Raw genomic sequence first — 22,957 nt, forward strand, 5'->3', positions numbered from 1 at the left:
GGTCTCTCTACAACATTCCCTGTGCTGGCTATGATATACAATAAGGCTTTTCTGACACCATTACGTGATGTTTGTATTCACTACTCAATGTATTTTAATCATTGTCGTGAGAGCAGAAGCACAGCTGCAGAATTATACAACACCAGAGCAGAGGTTTCCCACCAGGATCAGCAGACTATATCTGAGGCGTCCACAGAACGGTTACCAAGAAAAACAAACCAATCAGCAGCAGCTTTAAATCACTGTAAAGGTGTCAGTATCTTTATTAGGCAATTTTTGTACATCCGTGAATTAAAACAGATTTTAAAAGGAACTTTTGTTAGGGTAATGCCCAGAAAGATGAAAGCAAACTCAAAATGTCTAGTCATGGTTCAGATAAAAGTCTCAGTCTTCTGTCACTGGCTGAAATCGCACGCCTGCTGCAGCATTTCTGGACCAGCCTGTACCTTTCCTCTGCTTCTAAGACTAATAATCTGGAAAACCCATCAGAAAAACAGAACCAACTATTCGGAGAAAGAAAGAGGCCTTTTACGGTCTCTATATCTAAAGTAAGAATGGTGGTTGTTACAAAAATATTAACATTATTTGCAGTATTTCCTCCTTACTGTGAAATGGCATAATTTCCAGGATGTTGGTTGGACCCAAACCTCTTGCTGTGCTTTGTATCAGTAGCTTAAAAGGCTATATAGTATCAAAGTAAATATGTTTGAAATAAGTGGCCTTAGTTTGAAAACAACCCAATCTTGAAAAGTTAAATAAAAAGGAGCAAAATCCCACTGTCCAAGCAAATCTTCTAACATACCTATATTGAAATCCTGACTTCATTCCCCAAAGGACATACAATAATCCTCTCTGATGACTCCCGTTCATTGGGCTATACTACAAGGTGTTTACTTGGACCTTTACGATGACTTTAAATGGCTAGGCAAAACACTTTTTTCATGCTCTGCCATGTCAGAAGGACATACGCTTTTGTTACGCTTTTTTCAAAATATCTCAGGTTTAGGATTCTATTTACACCGAGTGCTCTTGAGAAATGGACAGGGCCTGAACAGTTCTGGAACTACCAAAACATAGCAAGATATCTGTTTGTTTAATACACTCTTTGAAAAATTTTCTTGATCAGACTTAGTTGTACGCCATGGAGGCACGGTAGTGTTGATAGTGCTATCCCCCAACAATTCTTAACCTCCAGACAGAAACACATAACAAATCTACTGTGGTTTACAGTAATGTATGTACCAAACAAGAATTTCTCACCCAGTTCTTCAGCCTTGCACACACCAGTCTCCTCTATGCACAGATCTTGTCCCCCAGGGCTGTGCCCACCGTTTCACTAATTTACTTTACTATATTTTACAGGTAGAGACAACACACAGGATATGCTGTGGCCAGTCCCATAAATCTTGAAATTCTTACTGGAGCCAGTGAAGACCAAACATGTTTGTGTGTAAATTTCACTGGAAAAATACTAGCAAAGATAGATCACTATTGAAATACTTTAATACTGCACTAAGAACCTGCAAAAAATTAGTTTCTTTTGAGTTCCTCCCTCCTTCCTCACCCAAATATTAAAGAAGAATCTAGAATACCTTAGCTCTTCTCATCAAGATACTTGGACACAAAGCAGATTTTCTGGGGATCATCATGGGAGGAGGGAAAACTTCTCATTCTCTTTAGCAGCCACAGAAGGGACAGGAGAAGATTTAAGGATGCATTTAACCCAGCCAATATCTGTTTGTTAACAGAGGAACGGCTTTCTGTTCTGATTTTCCCCTTTAACTAAGGTTAACAGAGATCCACTCCACAGCACAAGGAAGCCTGTAACTAAACCCAACAATAGCTTACTGGCCTAACGTGAACATTGCCAGAATTGAGGCAGGGATGGGGGCTGAGAAAGGAGATGGACCCTGCAGACTTGTGTAGCAGGGTAGCTCATTTAATTTCCACAAATTTTGGTAAATTTCTAGCTGGCTTGAACCTTTATGTTGCCACTGGTGAAATCTATCCTCCCTGAAATTCAATCAAAAATAGCTCTGTCATATTATCCTTTTTTTTTTTTGGCTTGCCACTGAAATAGAAAACAAGAATAGTTCTTGAGAAGGTCTACTTGTAGTTGACTTTGGGATTAAGGGGAAAAAAACAACAAACAAAAAACAATAAAAGGTTTGTATTCCTAAAAACATACCTCTGTCTCTTTTATCAGGCGACAAGTGAGCCATCATCCAACCCATCCACCCTGTTTGCAATGAATTGCCTATCTGAAGGATGACAAGAATTTCTGGGGTCAGAATAAGCACATGAGGGAAAACCCTCTTCTTCCCCTTCTGTGAAACAAAGAGGCTCTGTTACAGGTACCGGTTATATCATTAAAACTTGTGAGAGATGATGGCATACAGAGCAAGCAACCTTTCATCTGTCCCACTAAGGAGCTGGAGGTGTCAGGACCCTGAGGGCACCATCAGCCCTTAATGGTTCAGACCAGTCTCATGTGGGACCTCCACTCACCCCCTCTGCCTATGTCCCAGCATCCCCATTTAAGCTCAGGCCTGGGCCTTTGCTCTTTGCCTGAACTTTGCTGCAGGTGTACCTGTCTGCAGCCCTGCCTCTGGGCCCTGTCTCCTGGACTGTCTTACGCTGTAGGTAGCTTGTCTCCTGGAAAGACCCTTCATATATACACTGTAGCTTGTATCCAGCCCTGTCTTTGGACCTGTGTCCTCAGTGTACTTTGGACCCATGCTGTAGGTTTGTCTCCAGCCCTGACTTTTAAACTCCTGGATGGAGCCTCACCGCTCCATCGTGCCTGGGACTGTCAACAGACCCTGTTACCAGCACCCAGCTCTGCCTGTGGGACTGTGCTCCATCGGTGAGGGCACTGCCTGCGCTGGGGTCACCCTTTCCTCCTGGCTTGTCTCAGCTGCTGGCCCTTGCTGTGCCCTGACAAAAGGCTGGTGCATAGTGATTGCAGGAACAGATTTAAAAATCAATGGAAACAATATTAATCTCTTGTAACTGGTGACTGGACAGGTCCTTTCTGGGAAGCCCTCCAAGTTGCCCGTAACCACAACCTAAGTTGATTTCCAAGCCCTGAAGCATGGCCTTAGGACAGATCTTGGCAGTTTGGTGAGGGCCTTAGCTTTAAAAACAGCTTTAATGACAGGTACAGAAAATATAATCTGAGAGACTATTAGAGTTTTGTAATATATAAGCACATGAATCATTTTGTGGAAGAAGGTGAAAGAAAGGAAGAACATGTGTTTGCATTTATAGGAGAAAACTTAATGGTAATGTGTTACTTTTCGTCTTCCACATTAAAGTAGAAAAAAAGCTCTTGATGTACTGAACACAGCATTCCCCAACCGTAAGATTATATTCATTTAAAATGCATGGCAAGAAGGGTGCGAAAAGGGCCAGAGTTAAACCATTCAATTGACAAATAGATGATACATTCAGAAGAGAGGAACATGCCCCTGCCAGAGCACCCTAAGTCGTGCCCTTCTGCTTTGTAATTAATTTTTTGTCTGTGTTCAGCTGTGCTCACATTTCTGATCTTACAGAAGATCTCTAAAGCCCACTTGGGGATAAAGTAAGCTTATATGGAGGAAAGGATAATGAGGTTAGTAGGTGTTGCTATGCAGGTTGCTAGCCTTACACAGTCTTTACACTTAGTAGTGCCTACAATTTGAGACAGTTATTTCATTTTTTAATTCATCTTTAATACTCAACAGGTTCATCTTCAGGAACAGCCAATCTTTAAAAATGATGTAAACGCTAACTGGCAAACATCCACCACTAACTTGCCAGTTCTCTTGAACGTCAGTCCAATAAACTAATTAAAATGTTTAAGACCAAATCCTGTCCAAGCACTAGAATTCATCTCTGTTGCATAAATGTGGCATGATGTCATGAAGACACACCATCTAAGTAAACCAGCATACCTCTGGAGATGTTTCAATGACAGGACCTCATTTATACAATTAGATCAATTCCACAAGTTTCAGACGGATTGGTTACTATAACCTGACTCGGGCAAGGAGATGCAGAACTGGTGACTGCAAAGAAAACCAAGTAGAACCAACTGACAGAACAAAACAGACACAGGAACCAGAAAAAAAAAGTAATGGAAGAAAAAAGGCGTTACTTGTCCCTCTGCTTCTGCTACGACTGAACAGAGTTGAGGTATCTCACAGGAAAATAAAGACTTCTAGTAAAACAAAGTTTTATTGAAAAGTAACCTGCAAAAATAACAGTGTCTCACTTTTTATGTAATTTAACTGTGGGATATTATAGAATCATAGAATTATAGAATCATAGAATCTTCATGGTTGGAAAGGACCTTTGAGATCATCGAGTCCAACCATACACACACAAAAAAACCCCGTACCATGTCTGTCACTACAGCATGCCCTGAAGTGCCAAATTTACACGTCTCTTAAATACCTCTAGGGATGGTGACTCAACCACCTCCCTGGGCAGGCCGTTCCAGTGCCTGACCACTCTTTCAGTAAAGTAATTCCTCCTAATATCTAATCTAAACCTCCCCTGCCCCAACTTCAGACCATTTCCTTTGGTCCTGTCGTTATTCACCTGGGAGAAGAGGCCAACACCCACCTCTCTCCAGCCTCCTTTCAGGTAGTTGTAGAGGGCAATGAGGTCTCCCCTCAGCCTCCTCTTCCCCAAGCTAAACATGCCCAGCTCCCTCAGCCTCTCCTCATATGACTTGGTCTCCAGACCCCTCACCAGCCTGGTAGCTCTCCTCTGGACACGCTCCAGCGCCTCAATGTCCCTCTTGTACAGAGGGGCCCAGAACTGAACACAGTACTCGAGGTGAGGCCTCACCAGTGCCGAGTACAGAGGCACCATCACTTCCCTGCTCCTGCTGGCCACGCTATTCCTGATACAAGCCAGGATGCTGTTGGCCTTCTTGGCCACCTGGGCACACTGCTGGCTCATGTTAAGCTGGCCGTCCACCAGCACCCCCAGGTCCTTTTCTGCCAGGCAGCTTTCCAGCCACTCTTCCCCGAGCCTGTAGCATTGCTTGGGGTTGTTGTGACCGAAATGCAGGACCCGGCACTTGGCCTTATCAAGCCTCATACAGTTGGCCTTGGCCCATCGATCCAGCCTGTCCAGGCCCCTCTGTAGAGCCTTCCTACCCTCAAGCAGATCAACACTCCCACCTAGTTTGGTGTCCTCTGCAAACTTACTGAGGGTGCACTCAATCCCCTCATCCGGATCATTGATAAAGATATTAAACAAAACTGGCCCCAGAACTGAGCCCTGAGGGACACCACTGGTGACCGGCCGCCACGAGGATCTCACCCCATTAATCACAACTCTCTGGGCATAGCCATCTGGCCAGTTTTTAACCCAGCGAAGAGTACACTTGTCTATGCCATGATTCGCCAGCTTCTCCAGGAGAATGCTGTGGGGGACGGTGTCAGAGGCCTTACCAAAGTCCAGATAGACAACGTCCACAGCCTTCCCCGCATCCAGAAGGCGGGTCACATGGTCATAGAAAGAGATCAGGTTGGTTAAGCAGGACCTCCCTTTCCTAAACCCATGCTGGCTGGCCCTGATCCCTTGGCTGCCCTGCACTTGCTGTGAGAGCTCACTCAAGATGATCCTCTCCATGATCTTTCCTGGTACCGAGGTCAGGCTGAGAGGCCTGTAGTTCCCCAGATCCTCCTTCTGACCCTTCTTGTAGATGGGCATCACATTAGCCACCCTCCAGTCACCTAGTACCTCCCCTGGTGACCAAGACTGTTGATAAATGATGGAGAGAGGCTTGATGAGCTCTCCCGCCAGCTCCCTGAGTACTCTTGGGTGAATCCCATCTGGCTCCATAGACTTATGTGCATCTAGCTGCAGAAGCAGATCATTGACTACTTCCTCCTGGATTATGGGTGGGTTGTTCTGCTCTCCATCCTTATCTTCCAGCTCCGGAGGCTGAACACCCTGGGGACAGCTGGTCTGACTATTGAAGACGGAGGCAAAGAAGGCATTAAGTATCTCAGCCTTCTCCTCATCCTAGGTTGCAACTTTCCCCCCTGCATCCAGTAAGGGATGGAGATTCTCCCTGGCTTTTTTTTTGTCAATGTATTTATAAAAACTTTTTTTGTTGTCTTTAATGTTAGTGGCCAAGTTGAGCTCCAGCTGGGCTTTTGCCTTCCTGATTTTCTCTCTGTATAACCTAACGAGATCTCTGTACTCCTCCTGAGTTGCCTGACCCTTCTTCCAAAGGTGGTAGGCACAGGCATCTCATTGCAGGAAACATTAAAACATTATTAACCAGTAAGTAAGAATTGGTAAGGATGGGTTAGCACAAAGAAAGCCCAAAGTCCACTTTTAAGGTAGTAACAATAACTTACGGTTTCCAATAACTCTTACTTTTGTGTACAGTGAAATGGGTTCTACGTAGCCTACCTGGCTATATATTCTACTACATGGTCCCCTCTCAACCTGCTATCGTTTCTACATTTTTTGCTGTCTTTCCCCATTTCCTAGCCTTTGTGCCAATGAAATCAAAGGTGCAGTAGCAATTTACTCTGGCTGTACCTGAAATCAAACATTCTTCTCCCTTTGCCGTTCTAGCCATAATGTCACATATACATCGACATTAGTAGAACATATGAAGCATTCCACTAATATTTTCACTCCCTCACTTATTATAAATATTTATCAATTTCTCATGTGAATATTACACCAAGTGTCTCTGGAATTACACATCTATTCAAGCTGGACAGAATGTTAATGTCGTCATTACACTCATTCTACTTCATCCCAAATTTTTGTTTAATTGATTCTGTTTCTACTCTTGAGTAGAAGCCCTGGCTTCTATTACAACCCTAATCCTCTACTGCAAGTATAAAACCCTTTATCACGTGTTTCAAGTTATTTTTGCTCCTTTCTTAGTCTCTGCAAATCACACCTGCAAAATTGACAACAAAAAGTTTACAGGAGACAAGATTTACTATTTGAATCACACTGGAAATATGAGCTATGAAAACAAGGGCACAGCAGTTACGTAGGTCCTACCTCTTTTCCAGACCTCCAAAATCCTTTTATCTGACTAATGCCTGTGGACCCTTGCCTATGTGTCTCCAGAAAACTCAGGGTTAGGGTTGAGAGAAAGCATAGAGCTGCACTGTGAGTGGGCTTGAGGAGGAGCTGCCAAAAGAAAGTGTGAGCTGCATAGAGACCATCCTTGGGAGAAATCTTTCATTTGGACAACAGTATCAAACTTGTCTATGGCTTCCCAGGAAAATTAGGGTTAAAGTTCAGCCTCCGGTTGACAGACAGTGGAAGTTTAGAGCTGTACTGTGTGTAGGACTCAAAGAGTCTGAAGTCCTTGTTTTAGCATGTCCACCTTTCCTCACCACCCGAGTTTCTGTACGTTGGAACTCCACCTCCTGCAATTTCCTTTTTATAAACCCAGTCTACTTGCATAAGGAATGTGCCATTCCATCCTCATTTGTCATTTTTTGCCCTCATTTTATGCACAGCTGAAGCCCTAACAGTCTGCTTGTATCAAGCAATCTGAGGTATCTGTATGACAGAGAACACTCTTCAAGGCACGAAAAAGCATTTCAACCAGACTTCTCCAGCACACACACAAAACCAAATAATCTCTGTTCTTTCCAAGCAAAGACTCTAGGGACCTTTCAATGGAGGCAAGACTTTATCACATCATCCCTCTTCCACCACACTGACTGCAGGAACTTCCACTCTGAAGACGGGATTGGCCTTTTTGCAAGTACTGCAGCACCTGAAATCCATAAATGTCATAGGAGCCTCAATCTCTGCAAGTTTTGTGTCAGGCACCTCAACAGGACTGGTGCTTTTTTGCTACATTAGAGTGCAGTATTCAAACATATGTCCTAAATAAACTCCACAAGAATTACCTTCCCTCACTATTCATCCAGACAGAACTAAGGCGAAAAAGGTAGGAATCCTTTCCTTCAGCACAGAATTTAGACCAACCCAATATTTCTATTTTTAATTACATTTATGATATTTCCTGTGGGTATAAGTCATGAATGCAGTTCCAGTATGCTGGGAGCAATGTAAATATAGTCATTCCCAAAGGGATCTTACAGCTGTTATGCACAGGTCAGAGAGTCTGTGAAATGCAAAATTTGAAACTAAAAGCTTTTTAGCCCATATCCTTCCCATTCCTTTTCAAAGGCAGAGTTAATGGATACTGAACAACATTGCCCCAGATTTTGCCCACAAGGTATGGAAGTAGTAACTCCATTTAAAGAAAGTAGTATTTAGCAGTAAGCAACCACCCGGTCCTACCTCACTCAGGAACTGCATCAGAAATTCCTTTCTGATCCAAGCTAATTCATCTGCCACTTCATGCTGACAACTGTGCAACTGAAGACAAGACACATGGAATTGTTTCCTCTGAAATCATTCTAAGGGGCGGAAGGAGGAGTGCAACTTCACACCGCAGCATACAAGTCTAGTCTCCTCCTCCTACCTGATTCCTTGCCTCTTATTTTGACATGAGACCACTCAAAAGGACTTAAGCAAGCTCTTCCCCTCACCAAATCCGGAGATGTCAGCCCATAAAAATGCAAAAGATTCTGCACTTACCTTTGATCACAGCCTGGTGAAGGAAAAATACTCATCAGCTGCTTCTCTCAGGAACAACTTTCTGTTTTAAAATACATAAAAAAGAAATAAGACTTTAAACAGTGCTTCTCTCACTCTTCCCTAATGTTAGCCTCCATCAGTGTTCGTAAACATTTACTTAGCAGGAGCACCTTCGCTCTCCAGAACCAAAGGTAATGATTACATTACACTAACCATGGCATGAGGACAGAGCGAGGCCAGGACAACAGCCAACTAGACGATGACGTAGGGTTGCACTGCAGCAGGCTCAGTTGTGCAAGAGTGAGAAAGAGTAGGGCAAGATGAGAAATGACAAGTGCACAGAAAAGAAAAACCCAACAAACAAACCAAGAACCTAGATTTAGAGGTAAACCACAAAGAAAAAAAAAAGTTCACAGAACAAGCAAATGCAGTATTAGCTGAGAGAACTGGACATACCAGCATAGTCCTAATGGGATTTTTCACATCTGTTCATTAATATCATTGCCTTTGAAAGAGCCAACAAAGCAAACTATAAGACGCTACCCTCTTTAGTCTTGGCCACAGCTAAATCAGTTCAGTAAAACTTCAGTGGTGTGACAAAGTCTGAGTAGTCTATTGCCAAAGCCTTTAAAAGAGTCAGGACCATGAGGAATACTGTGAAACAAAAACAAACCACTGAAGGATGGAGTTACACCCTTCCTCCACCCCTCTACCTGGCTAGTGATCACACAGATGAAAGTACTTTGTGAAGCTGACTGAAGCTCAGGAAAACTTTGTCTGTGCACACATGCACACACACACATACACAGAGGCAAACACACACACAGAGAGCAGTCTGCCAGTGAGAGCGTCTCAGCGGAGTCACCAAAACCCCGAGGGAGGGCACAGGTTAGAACAGGGTCGGGGCTAAAAGGGTAATTTTACCGTACCTGTCAGACAGCCTCTAAAGGCTGCTCTTCCACATCAGCTGTGTCTGAGACACACAAGTACTCTCCTGTAGCTTTCCAGCTCACACACACCTTGATTCAGCAAGAACTCTGACCTTTGAGTTTCCAATAATCTTTAATACCTCTACAGCCAATTAGTAAACAAATAAGAACCACACTTGTGCTGCCTGTAAATATAACTAAACACGCCCAGCTCACTGCCTTCCTCGCAAATTAACAACTAGAGCAAAATTTTCTCTTTTCCTTTTTTCTGGTTAGATAAAGATTAGTTTAGATGAAAAGGACCTACCCTTCCTCAGCACACGACTTTCCATTTTTATTTTGATCCCAAATTCTTACGTTTCTTCACAGTTTGAGATGGCAGAATGAGAAGCCCTGCACGCCTGGCCTCCACAGATTCCAACACACCAGGGTAAACATCAAAACAGTCAGGTGCAACAGCAAAACAACTAAACTACAAAAGGGGTGAATGTTTGATGTCACTGTAAAAGAAACAGACAACTAAAGAAATGTTTTTCACAGAACTCTGGCAATCCAGTGAAACTCACTGAGAAAAACAATCAAATTAGGAGGTTAATTATTAATAGAAAGTATACAATGGCAGTGGATAAGACTCACATACCCCACAGCAGTCATTAAGACCCACACAAACAGATTCACCAACATCCAACTAATGGCATTTAAAATAAGTTTCCCATAGGGGCTGGCTGTCCCCCGATGTTTCACTGCAAAATATCTTGCACTTTCTGATGCAAACTATTACCAAAGCGGCGACTTGGACCAAGATGGAGTATCACTCTGGTCTAATTGGTTTTACTTTCCAGCAGACTTGAAGAAAAACCACAAATGGATCAACAGATTACAAATGCAGCGGAGACACTCAAAGAGGAACATGAGTTACAAACAACTTTCTCTTCAGCTTGTAAAAATGCAACTTGCTCACACTTACAGAAACTCAGAAACAGTTACATCAATGAAGTAAAGAGACTGCTGCTCTTTGCAGTCCCACAGTTTTCCACTAAGGCACGTTACAATCAATAGACACAGAAACACAACAGCGCAGGATAAGAAGAGAGGAAGAATTTAACACTAGTTGCATGGGGTAACAGTGATGAAACACAAAGAACAGCCAATTTGTATTTCACTGCAAGATTTATTTTAAAGAACCTTAAAGTAAAGGTGTAGTTTAAAGCAACAGTAAAGTGATGACACTGCTGTCATTTCCACAGAAAGCTAAGTAAGGTGGTAAAAACCTTGCCTAACAATCTACCATTTCCCTTCTCGATACATACTCAACTGCCTGTGTTGCCCGTGAGAAGCAAACAGATTTGCATGTTTGGAAAGCCCTCAGCTCAAAGCACGCGTTACCACCATTATCAACAGCTGCTAAACACCACCTCCCAAATGCTTAACGGAGAAGGCAGCACCACATTTCATCTCTAGGCATCAAAGCATTTACTAATGGAAATGAACCTCTGCCTAGCACACAATTAAGCTATTTTGGAAAGACGTCATTAACTCTAGGAGCATCGTATCTTTTCCCATGTTTGTATTTAGTTTCAAATTTACCAGCCGTAACAGCAGAGTGGGAAAGCTCAGGAGCCTGTGCACCGGCCATGCAGGCTCCTGCAGGAGCTCCCATTAGTCAGGGTGTGTGCCGTATGAAGACTCAATAAGCAATGACATTTATATTCCTGACAGTTTTATTTCTTTAAACACCAGCCACACTGGAAGTTTCACTTTACTTTTTACTCTGGAAAGAAGGCCAAACCTGAGTGTAACAGATGCTGTCTGGAACGCCCAGGACACATACTAGACCATGTGTGTGGTCCCCTTCACCATTACAAGATAAAACAGCTTTCAGGAAAATGAGAAGGGTCCTTAGTTTTTCTGAGCACAAAAACCTTAATATTTACACTAATCAAATACAACAGGGTCCACTTAGTCAGAATAACAGTGGTCACACGGGAGCTCAATGAAGTAGAACTATTTTCCCATGAAGATCTTATCCTCAGTCTGGGCAAACAATCCAAGTCACAACTAGATAGACAACAGTTCTATGCTGTAAGTCTCTGTAGTAATTACACCAGAGAAACATGGCAGTCCTGAGTTTAAAAATAATAACAATTTTAAAAGCTCATATCAGAAGCACAGTGAAAATATATAATGATAAAGCATACATTGGGACAACATAGAAGGTAGCTTGATACAGTCAAAATATGAAAAGATTTACAGGGACACGAACAGAGAGTATAAAGTCCTGCTTCGTAAATGGTGGAGATTTTTAGTTAATTTCTGTGAAATAATAAAATAGAGAGTAAAAAACGCAATCATCTGAGGTTCGCATTTCTTTCTGGATAACAAAGAATTTACAGCACCACTAAAAGAGCTGTGTAGCTTTACAGTTCAAAGCCGCACAACGACAACACAGCGCAAAGACAGAGGTGACTTTTAGCGGGTACAGGGAGGAAGGATGGATGGAATGCAGCAATCAAACAGGAAAAAAGGGAAAAATGTACATAGAGAAGGGGGAGAGACAAGGCGTAGAGATATGTGGGAAAGAGTGAAACCAAGAACAATTATCAGAAAAAGTCACTGTCAGAAACTGCAAATGCTCAAGAAAGATGCACCATGGAGAAAACTACATTCCCTGTCAGGATCTTCAAGGAAGTGAAAGAAAGGGAAACTAGGCAGCAAGGATATTACTTGAAACACTTAATCAAGGACATCTGCCATCAAAAGAGATTACCTTAACACATATAGCTCCTTTATGGGTCACTCATGTGCATCCATCAAAACTGGTTTGAGAAGGGAAATGGTTTCTGAGACTCAGTGAAACTCCTAAGTAAATTCATATTTCTGAGAAAGCAGTCTCATTTTCAAAATTCTAGAAGCGATCTCTTAAATTCCTTGCCTCCCTCTCGTACGAACAGAAGAAAAAGGCAGAGCCACCTGAGGAAGGGGAAACATCAGTTTGATAATGTAAAGCAAATGGCTTAGAATGGGGTTCATCATTCAGCCAATGTCCTACTTCAGATCTTGCATGTCCGTATGTGGCGTCACCTTGTCTGCACACAACAAAGGAAAGGATTCCTCCCTATAAGCCTATTCATGGCATGGAAGGCATGTGGCCCAGACCCCGTCTGCCATCAGCATGACTGCGCTTGCTTGCAGCCGTGCCACTCTGAAATGCCCATGACCCTGACTGCTCCAGCAGTCCAATTTTCAGAAAGGCCATTGCAAGCAGTGAAGTGTTAAAACCGTAATGCTATCGGTCTTTGCCCCTGTCCGTTTCTCTCCTGCTATCAGCTAGCTGTATGTCTCCCACCAGGCAAAAAAGCAAACCCATTGCCATCAAGGCCAATGGGGAAAAAGACATCAGTAACGACCTTCTTCCCAATGCTGCAGCCCAGCAGCTAAAATCATGCCAAGTTTGTGACAAGAGAAAAAAATCTGTAAAAAATGGGGGAATGATTACAACTGAAATATTAGGAAAAGATCTCCCCTTGTTCTCTTTTGCTTTCTGCTCTCATCACACAAGTAGGAAGGAAACAGCTTTCTCAGCTGATGAGCTTCCATTGCTACAGTTCTGTCTTTTACCCCCCCTTTGTTTCTGACTGTTCCTCAATGAGTAAAGAATCGTCCTGAATAAGGAAAAAGTACGATTTATGTATTATACAGATAGATCTTAAAAGACTGTCAGTTTCCATCCTGCCACAGAGCCACCGCCTCCTGACAGCAATGCTGTAATTAAGTTGATAGCATTGAGCATTCCCTGACTTACTGGGTTAAAGACGCAGAGCACAGTATTTAAACCTTTCACCCCATTCAGATAATTTAAACAATTCTGCTCATGGCTTGTTTAGGCTACTCCTCCCTGAAGCATTGAAAATTAAGAGCACCGAAAAGAAGTAAACACACCTAATTTGGTACTTTCCTCGGTCCTAATAAACCATGGCTCACACAGACAAAGCAATGCCTTATCTCCCCTATACCAGTCATAAAGCCACCGTTATCTTGAGAAAAATAGCATTTAAAAAAAAAGCGCAAACAAATAACCAGACTAATGAAAGGCAATGATATGTTAGTTTTCCAGACAGACAGCCTGAAAACACCTAGGAGCCCAAATCCCACAGGAATGAACCTCATGTCAACAGAAAGCTATGTAAAGGCTTTCTGCCTAAATGGTGACCCCCAATTTACAGTGAAATGAGAGCTACCATGGAGAATTTCAAGAGGAAGAGGGTCATTCCTCTGTTAAATAAAGCAAATTAAGTCAGAAGCTTGCTGACTTTAAGTCCATGTAATTTCTTCTCTACATTTTTCATTTATCATTGTCAATATTTGATCTGGACAGTGTTGTCTCTTCAGGCTCCGTATGCTTACATTTATCTCTGTCTTTTATCATAAAGCGCGGTGCACTCTCCACTGCAGAGGAGATTCCTCCAATACCAAAGATGATGCAGGGGAAAAAACAAAGTATAAACTCAACCTCACAAATGTGCCTACAATGTTATGAATCAGCAATTCCAACTTATGATTCACCCCCATCAAGGAACTAATTAAAACTAAAATTAACATTGCTCATTTTCTAAAAAGGGGAAAATGAATAAGCCAATGATCTATACCCAAATAAAAGGTATAAAACACATGTTTGATATGACTGTAAAGACACGCTGCAATAAAGAAAATGGAGTTTTGTCCATAATTCATTTCTAATGTGCTGTTTAAACAGCTTTCCTTGTACGCGCTTTGAGGTTTATAGTAATAACTTCCAAGGTGCCCAGTGAGTGACCATAGCACAGCTGGCTGTACAGAAGAGATACATAATGAGAAGAGATACTCCATCCAATAAACCAAATAAAAATTACAGATATAGGGCTTCTTCCTGGATGTAAAAGCACAAAGCTGAATGAAATCAAAATCTGGAAGAATAAATATGATATCTTGAAGCCAAATTGTGAAAGGATAAGAGTTGTTAGCAGATAGGCTGTATCCACACCTGTTTTATTAGGTGCACTTTGCCTTTTTCAGTAGGTGAGAGGAAGGAAATTTGCATACATGGAAACAGAGAGAAGAGGTAAAAATAATTCACAATTTCAGGGGGATGAGGGGAAAGAAGAAATCAAAACTTCTTACCCCATTACCTTTTACACGCTTAGCCAATGTTCAGCCCCAAATTCAGCTTAGCCAATGCTCAGAAACAGACACGTATCTTCAGGATCTTTCCCTCGCTTTCAGGTATGATAGCTTGTTTTCTCTTTCCCCATGCCCTGCTCCTCACTGCTGCTGCTTTCCAAAACGCCTCTGCGCCTCTATACCCAGCCACTGATGGCGAAGGCTGCAGGTGCAGTCAGCTGGTGAGGAACGCACAAATGTTGAACAGACTGTTCCCTCCTCCCTGGGGGCTCCCTATCACCACAGAGGTTGGCTATATAAACACTCAAATCATCACCAAACCTTCCCACTAATGGAAACAGATACATGATCTATCCACAGAAGTCTCCACTATCATATGAACTTGTTTGGAAGAATATTTAAATGCACTATTTTCACTCTGCCTACCATCCCTCTTCCTTTATATTTTCTGGGATGCAGAGGTAAAACAACCTGCTACACAAATCCATTTTAAAAGAATATAAATGATGCAGCTGCTTGATCCTATTGTTCATTATGCCTGGAAAAAAATCTTTGCATGAACCAGTAATTTTTTTTCTCTTTATTTTGCATGAGACAATGCTACAGATTGTGGCTACTGAGAGAGTAGTGCCAGAACAATGCGAGGAGAGGAGTATCAGTTCTTTCAATGCTACAGGTGCAAGGACTTGGCCACATCCTTTCACTTGGTCTTTTGAAGTTAAAAATCTGACTGTGGTTGAATTGTCAGGAAGAATGGCATCCAAAAAAGGGTACACATGATCAACCAACCTGAGTTCAAGGAACACCATAACTGCTTTGAGATTAGTAGTCAAAAAAGCCTGCAGATTCTGTAGGACACTGGGTTATGATCAGGGAGAAGTGTCAGTACTTACAGATTGACTCATGGAAGCGCGACTAAAGCAGCTCTGTGCGGCATTGTTTGAGAGTCACTGACCCAGAAAGGCACTAAAGCAAAGCTGTACATAACACTCCCTATGCAGGCACTCAGCCCTGTGCTTTGCTGCTGGAAGGAAAACACTGTATGGAGCTCCACAACTTCATAGTTCACATCAATAGCTAGGCGAGGTCTTGTGATTGCAATGAGATGAACATTTCTACCTCCCTTCTTAATGTCTTTTCATACCTCAAGTTAAAAGCTCTCTTCTGCCTGCCTTCATTCTCTTCCCCTGTCTTATTCTACTCCTTCACAGCGATTCTGAGACAATCAGTGATTAAATTCCCTGTGTTTTCATGCAAATATCTAACTTTCCTGGCTTCACTGGAACATCAGTGAAGGCCCCCCTCCCACTCCTCTCTCATACCAAGAGCCTGAAGCATACGCAGCTTCGCCTGAGCATCATTTCGGAATAAGGCCACACTTGTGTTTTTAAGAGAGGCATCCAGCCAGCTGGAGGCTTCTTTATGACTTTACTAAGTGCAAAGCCTTTTAGACTTGTAGACTGAGCCAAACCCCTGACCTACCATGCCCTTGTGGGACCAACAGTACTCTTCCACTACTTGAGAGAGAAAATACATGAACTGTCAGTTTAAAAAGTATGCGACATGGCAATTGAATATTATCGCTGTAGGATACTACCAAACAGTGTTTCAGTAGATGAAACACAGCAGGGTCTGGTGTGCAGGACAAATTTTTTTTAAGACTTTAAATCAACTGCTCCATTTTAAGGCAGGTAGAAAAAAATTACGCAAAAGTAGAAGCTTCATTTTGAGTTTTAGACCACATTTACATGTCAGTGTGAGAATCTGATCTATTGCTTGTCACAACCATCAGAAGTATTTCCACTGAATTCAACAAGCACAGGCTCAGGACTTAAATTTATGTTGTGCCAGTATTTGTACACACATTTATGTATATAATCACCATACTGTACAGTATTATAATTATTTTTTTGGCATGGAACTGTCTAAGCATTACACATGAATCACAGCAAAGGGTTGGGTTTTTTAAATAATATTAAAAAACTTCTTTCTCCTTTGGGACCCAGCCATAACCCATTCTTATCTCTGTAATAACATAGATTTTCATCTCACTAATCTTCTCCCCTTCTCAATACAAAAAGAGAATTTGCAAAGCGGATGACTAACCAAACCCCTTTCATTTTAAGGCTCACTCTGCTTAGGTGTTTTGACACTCCTAAGCTATATTTTTCTACTAATTTTTTGAAAATACATGTTCCTTTTGTTTCAACAGATTTGGAATAGACAAAGTCAGAGACAATGCCCCATCTGAGTTACCTCATAAATCAGCAAAAATGTCAAGGGAAACTGCCTTTTTTATCCTAGCAGTGCAAACAGAAATTGCCCTTGTCAAGCCTTATTTACCAGACCATCTTGCTGGTGAACTGCATAACACTCTTGCACAGTGTCCTGAACACATCCTCGTTCCTGTGGACCTAGGCAGTTGCAGATTATAGTGCTTTTCATGGGAAACACTTTTTTTCTTATTCCTTCCCTTCAGCTTAACTACCAGTCCAACCTGAAAGGTATAAAACCAGACAAAAGGGAAATAATTTCCCAAATACCAACACTCCAAACACTTTGTACTTCTAACCACCATTTTCTCTGGGCAAAGGCTCTGCCATCTCACCCTCACCCCGACTCAAGTCTGACTCAACTGCCAAAGAAAAAACAGAGCTGTTTAAATTTAAGTGTTGTGTCAACAGAATAATAGCAAAGTTCTCTAAAACAGGCTAAGTACAATTTTTCTGATTTACAGGACAGTAAAACTGAGGAACAGAGTGCAAGCTTGGACACTTACTATGTCAGCAGCAGAATCAGGAGTGTGAGGCCGCAGGAACAGAGTTCACAGGATCCTAACCACTGCCTTTTTTTTCTCTGGAGCACTACTTTGTGCCCGCCCAGAGCACCCCCTCTGACTTTTTACCTCACACGGAGCACAGGCCAGACCATGCACTCTCTGAAGTTGCTGGCATAGCCAGGGTTGCGACTTTGACACTTTCAAAGTTGTGTCTTCCAAGTGTCACCCTTTGTCACCACAAATATTAAATATCCAACATTCAATATAGGGCACCTTCAAGTGTTTACGAAAGGGAAAAGGTAGTCATTTGATGCAAAAACAACTTCACACTAAAAATCATTGTTCTTTCCTTTTTTCCTAGCACCTTCTTATCAATGCCAGCTCACCCTCAGTTATATATTTTCCCTACCAAAGGACGTGCTATATTGCATCACAAAATTAAGGAAAACAGTTTTTCAGCAACAAGACGACGGATGCTTTCTTACCAAGCAGAACAAGAATAGCACTTTTAACAAAATCAGATTTTACAGGTTATCAGAGCCATCTCTTCCCTGTTTCAATGACAGCTGGATGACAGTTTTCTGTCCCTTTTGCTGCCTGTCTGGTCTATCTCAGCTGGACTCAAGCTAATAAGCTTCTCATTATTGAAATGACTATGCCAAGGTACTGGCAGATGGTCCTATGTTCCAAGCACATCTTCCCATTCCCTCCCTCACAAAAGTCCTAATCTATACACAGTGTAATCGTCACAAAAACATATGCTCTCTGACAGAAAGCTTCCCCTCCATTATCTCTGTACTCTAGGGGATTGTCCCTGAAACCTCAGCGACACAAAGTAACTCCCTTTCTACTCAAGTCTGTTTCCTATATGCCTGAAAACACATTCACCAGGTCCTGGTAAAAGTACCTGTACAAGGCTTAAAATCCATGCCAATCTCTCCCTAGTACTGTCCGTATCGTAGTCCATTACTTAAAAAAATGCACATACACACATATCTGCATATTTAGAAAAGTATAAAGTAATATATACCTCATATTTCTTACATGTAATACTCTGCCACTGTTTTATTTACAGGTCCCTGTAACAGTACGTGAGCCTTTCTCTTAAGATAAAAAACCATATAGTATAATTTATTACGTTGGTTACCAGTAAATCTCTTGTGCAACACTTCCATTTCAATACTGAGTGAGTCAGTCGCTAATTGGATATCTCATATATCTTAAAATAATCTGTTTGTTTCATCTGCTGGCTCCCTCTCCCCCATCAATTTAATCAGATTATTGTGACTGATGAATTCATTAATCCGGTTGTCGTATCCTGAAAGCATCACAACTTCTACACAGAAAGTTTCAGGAAGGAAGAGCAAGTATCTCCCTTTTGCACACACAGATAGTTATGAGCAGAGGAACAAATGAACGCTGTCAGTCTCCCAGCTGTGGAAAGCCTGCAGAAAGGTTATTTCTAGACACTTCGGATCACTTTGTCTGGCTTTGCTGGAGCTCCTCAGAGAAGGCTAGGGGTATGACGGGCACAGACAGGCCACCGTAATATGAAGGGTTGTTTTAGCTCTCCAAATTGACTCTGAACCTTCTGAAATATCATTTCTTTCCAGAGGAAGAGAAAGTTTTATTGTCAGTTCTTCTCTGCGTTTAATCCCAACAGTACTGAACAGTTTTTCCCCACTGCAGATAGGGAAAAACATCAACAGAAAGTAGAAAAGCTTCCCTTTAATCTTTGCCGCCTCCTTTTCAACTTCAAGTTGAAAGTCTTCAAAGTAAAACCTTTTCTCATACTGCCTAACAACTTAAATTGTTCCTGATCGTCACAGGGAATAACTTAAGTTTAGTAACTCCAAAACTATATACCTTACAAGAGGTGAAAGAGTTAAAAAGCATATTAATTTCTAGACTGAAACAAAAACCAATAGGTCAAATACAGCCAATGGTGGACAAGAACAGAGAGCGAGAAATACTATTTAGCCAGCACTAAAAATAACATAATTATGCTTCTGTAGCTTTTATCATCCAAAAATAAAGAAGCCAAAGCACTTTGACAGTGCACCTTCCCATCCTCCCAAATAGTAAAGGAAAGGAAAACAGAAAGAACTTGGCACTTACCAGGAAAAACAGTAACTACAGAAAAGCGTTCAACAGCACTGCTCAAGTACGCAGGAGCTGCGACGGTCTGAGGAGGGTGATATAAATGACCTCCACCTGTGCTTAATTAGTTGGCTGAAACTGTATTCGCAAGTGAGACAACTCTACTTGAGCTGTAACTTTATATCTTTCTAAAAACATCATAAACCAGATGAAAAACATACTACTTAAAAATATGGTAAGACACCAAATTGCTGAGGAGAAAACCGAGTTTCTACCTCTTGCTGTCTGCCACAGCAGACGTCCAAGATGACATTGAGCATTTGAGGATCAAAAAGGCTCTCGGTGAACGCCTGTCAAGTGGAGGATTTGGATGAGGTTTACTTTGGGAAGACGGCCAGCCTGGTAAACAGCAGCAAGCGAACAGGAAAGGCTACTTGTTGGAGGCAGTAATGCACAATAGGCTTCCAGAAACTAAACACACCATATGTAATTACAGCAATTTATTACAGTTATGTGGCTTTGCACATTTGCAACTGCATTTCCCCCTTTTTAGTCTCAGAGTAATGTGCTTATTCATGCAAACTGAAAGGAAATATGTAAACAGTTTTGAAAATGCAAGAAGAAAGTGTGAGAATGAAACATTTGATATGGCATTATCTTGCAAATGCCTCCAGATTCCTCTCTGGTCACTGTGTGGGCAGCACATTCCCAGGACAGAGTGCGGGGTGGGCGGGAGAAAGGGGACTGTACAGCTATTCATGAACTGCATTTTGTCTTTTCCCGCTGAGTTCATTAGCGACCTGGTGGAGCAGTGGGGAGGAGGCAGGGCTCGCCCCCCGCCGCTCCGGCGGAAGCACAGGACACCAGGAGCTCCCAATGCCCAACCGGCTGGAGGCGGCCATGCGGAGGGAGCGCGGCCCTCTCCCGACTCCCTGCCCACACAGGGCCTGTGCACTGCTCGGCTCCGGCTGCTGGCCTGCTTTGCCATCTCTCATGCAGATGTACCATTTGCAACCATTCAAGAGGAGAGTTACTCCATCACAATAAAGTTCTTACAAACTGGGCAGCCCTCTCCCCGGCCCCCACGTAAATAAAAACACAAGTTATATCATCTCGATCCTTCCCTGACCCCTGCGAAGCTCGGAGGTAGGCAACAGCTCCCTCAGACAGATGAACTGAAGAGGACAGTGGAGAACCCACGCTCACAGCCATGTTGACAAACAAGGCCTAGGGGCACCCAGCGCCGGCAAAACAAAGTCTCCACACATTGCATCACACACCTAGCTGCTGTAAACATAGGAACCGTCCTACACCTCCTTGCTACGCCAGTTCCCCATCACACAGCACATTATTTTTCACAACTGAAGACACTGCCAGAAGTGGAAATACAGCTTCCTAGGAAAGGACTCTGCCCAGGACTTTTCTCTCTATCATCCTCTGCCAGCAGATCCTCCTTCCCCCCATTCACCAGCATCCTCTGTAGCACAGGACAGCTCTATAACCAAGGCAACGCAAGAAAGCAAGGCCTGCCTGGAGCTCTGAAGACAAGGATAGATTTCGAAGCTGTGGTATGGCAATAACATGCAATCGCTGACAAGTGGATGATAAGCCCTGAGTAGGTAACTGGTGTAGGCTGGCTATGGACAGAGCACCACTGAATAGTGCCCACAAGGTGGGGGGTAAAGGAAAAGGGTGGGGGGAAACACAGCTGGAACATCTGTATTACTGGTTTATCTGCATGGCCCATCGTTACTCCAGGTATCCCTCACAGCAGAGGGATGTGGAAATGACAGTGCTGTGATACAGCCCTGGCCCCTTTCAAAATGTTCTTCCCACGAGAGGCATCAAGATGCATTCATACGGTAGCCTGCAAAAGCGGTAACAGAGAGTGTTTGGGGTCTTCTGAGTTCAGGGTTAATTTCTGTCCCATTTTTAGACTGGTAACATCTGGGGCTCAAGAGACTGATGTAGGATGAAGAATGGTATAAAAGAGAGAGAAAATTACTCTGCCATATAAGAAGAGAACGACATAACAAGCAAAACTGAAACACAGTAGAATGACAGAAGTCACTAGGCTGTGATCACAGCAGGCTATAAAGCAGAGTACATCACATTAATGAGGTAGGAAAAGATTGGTCATATGCAGAGGATTACATAGAGTCTAATAAAAACATTCTCTATTAAGAGAAAAACATAATCCAATTCGTATGGAAACAACTTTCATATTATACAAATCATGGTACAAAATGCAGAACACGAATTCAGGGAAAAATGGCACGTAACACTGACGTAAAGCAAGCTGTCAATAAAATCTGATAAAATCATAACACTGGCAAACAGCAAATATATCTATTTGAACTAATCAAACGTAACAGTAGGAAAAGATTTTAAAGATTTGAAGTAGCAAACGCTGTACTCTAAAGAAGAAGAAATGGTGGTGCAGTGAGTTTTTGATTAATAAACCTAACTTCTGTAGCTTGCAAATGAGTTGAAATGAAGGATTTTTTTGTTGTGCTGCATTCATGAAGCATCCTAAACAGCTGGCACCTGATCTGTTGTGAGGACTCTATGGACTGTGGCAATGCAAACAAATTTTAATTCAAACAATAATTTCATACATACGTATTCCCCTCAGAAGAATCTAATTAAGAAGAAGAAACATGATGATATATTACGTTTAAGGTTAATAAAAGCAGTGTGCTAAACTGTGAAAGTTATAACTGCACATACTTTTTTTTAAACAGGGTCATAAATAAATTCCTAACTCAATAAAAGGGAAAAAAAATAGACACCTTCACGAAGGCACACTGTGTGCTCAATAAGTAGTGACAGGAAAAAATGCAGTAATAATGCAAATTAAGTTATATTAAAATGTATAAGGAATTAAAAGGTGAGTAGTACAAGAACTAACTTGTGCTTTCCACTGTGAAACACTGTTCATTTCTCACCACTTTATCCTAAAACAACAGAAAAACAATGAAGTAATAGGTTGAAACTGCTAATTGAAAAAATAACAAAGAAAATAATTTGTACATTTGTAGTCTGTTGGGGTTTTTTTGTTTTTTGGGTTTTTTTTTGTTGTTTTTTTAAGTCTGACAGGAGATTTAAGAGACACCTGAAAAAATCCAAAACAGTCAAGAGGAGAGACTGGACAGATTAACTATTAATTTGGTTTCCTAACAAAAGAACAAGGGAACACACAGTGAGACTCAGAGGCAAAAATTTGGGTAATTTGAGACTATATAGTTTCACATCATACACAGTTATCCAGTAGTTCTTACTACGGCATTAACACTGATGTTATGAAAATTATGAAACATTAATATTTATAATAAGCATATTTGAATTAATAACAATAAACATCAATCACAAAGCACAGAAACACTCCTGTTTC

General features: G+C 42.0%; 1 protein-coding gene across 7 annotated transcripts in view; it reads right to left on the reverse strand.

The window, feature by feature from the left end:
- NDST2 (N-deacetylase and N-sulfotransferase 2) overlaps window positions 1-22,957 on the reverse strand; it is a 138,291-nt gene that overhangs the window by 45,806 nt on the left and 69,528 nt on the right. For 4 of the 7 annotated variants that reach the window (XM_063337868.1, XM_063337864.1, XM_063337865.1 and 1 more), the window contains one exon: window positions 8,599-8,659. The exons of 2 other annotated variants lie outside the window; for them this stretch is intronic. The gene's annotated coding sequence lies outside the window, so the exon portion shown is untranslated. Of the gene's footprint in view, window positions 1-8,598; window positions 8,660-9,527; window positions 9,602-22,957 lie in introns of those variants that run through there. One more of the 7 variants, XM_063337867.1, reaches the window with a different exon arrangement.

Source organism: Chroicocephalus ridibundus, chromosome 6 (genome assembly GCF_963924245.1).
Source record: "Chroicocephalus ridibundus chromosome 6, bChrRid1.1, whole genome shotgun sequence".
Lineage (NCBI taxonomy): Eukaryota > Metazoa > Chordata > Aves > Charadriiformes > Laridae > Chroicocephalus > Chroicocephalus ridibundus.